The sequence below is a fragment of the Diaphorina citri genome, unplaced genomic scaffold (assembly GCF_000475195.1).
Source record: "Diaphorina citri unplaced genomic scaffold, Diaci psyllid genome assembly version 1.1 scaffold1844, whole genome shotgun sequence".
NCBI classification, from domain to species: Eukaryota; Metazoa; Arthropoda; class Insecta; order Hemiptera; family Psyllidae; genus Diaphorina; species Diaphorina citri.
This window is the reverse complement of record NW_007379270.1, coordinates 4840-5693: the sequence shown is the minus strand read 5'-3', so window position 1 is coordinate 5693 and position 854 is coordinate 4840.

Sequence of the window (854 nt, the reverse complement as noted above, 5' to 3'; positions counted from 1 at the left end):
GGGAGAGAGAGAGAGAGAGAGAGAGAGAGAGGGAGGGAGAGAGTTATGGTATGGGCCTAAAGACTGACAGGTCTGTATTTTTGTGGTTTTTTAGACTTATCTCTGAGTCTCTGACACGAAGCCCAAGTTAGGAAAATGACCCAGAGAACCTTGTTGGAAATGATGAGATCTACCTACTCATACCCTGAGCCGTTGTCCGTATTTTTCTGGCGCACCCTGTATACCTATCCTTGCCTTGAGATATCAGGATATCACATTAGTGTGAGAAGATTAGGTACACTAACGAGTTATGCAGATTGTGTCTCGTCTAAACTTTTCACTCAAAATGAAGATCAGGGGGTTTGTTTCACGAACAACTCTGCATTCTCCTCAACTTTTTACATCACTCGAAGAAATAGACCTCCTCTGTGGCCGAGTGGTGAACAGCACTGACTCTCAACCTCAACCTCAAGGTGCTGGATTCCAATACCGGCTAGGGCAGATTTTTTTTTTTAAATCCAAAAATTCCGCTCATAGAAAATATTGACGTAAATACCTAGTGAGGACTGGGGACACCATCAGACTTAAACTACAATACCTAAACAAGAAGCTCTCTCGCCAGCCTAGTTAGCTTAGTTGGTAGTGCGTCTGCCTTGTAAGCGCTAGGCCGCGGGTTCGATTCCCGCCCGGGGCGGATTTTATCCTGATGGGATAATGTTCGTTCTCGGAAACGGCTGGCTTTCTCCTATCCTGTCTTCCTTCTCTCCTCGATTTCGGGACGATAAGACCATAGCAGTTAAAGTTCCCTCTGTCAAACCTCTTAAAAAAAAAAAAAAAAAAAAAAAAAAAAAAAAAAAAAAAAAAAAACAAAAAAA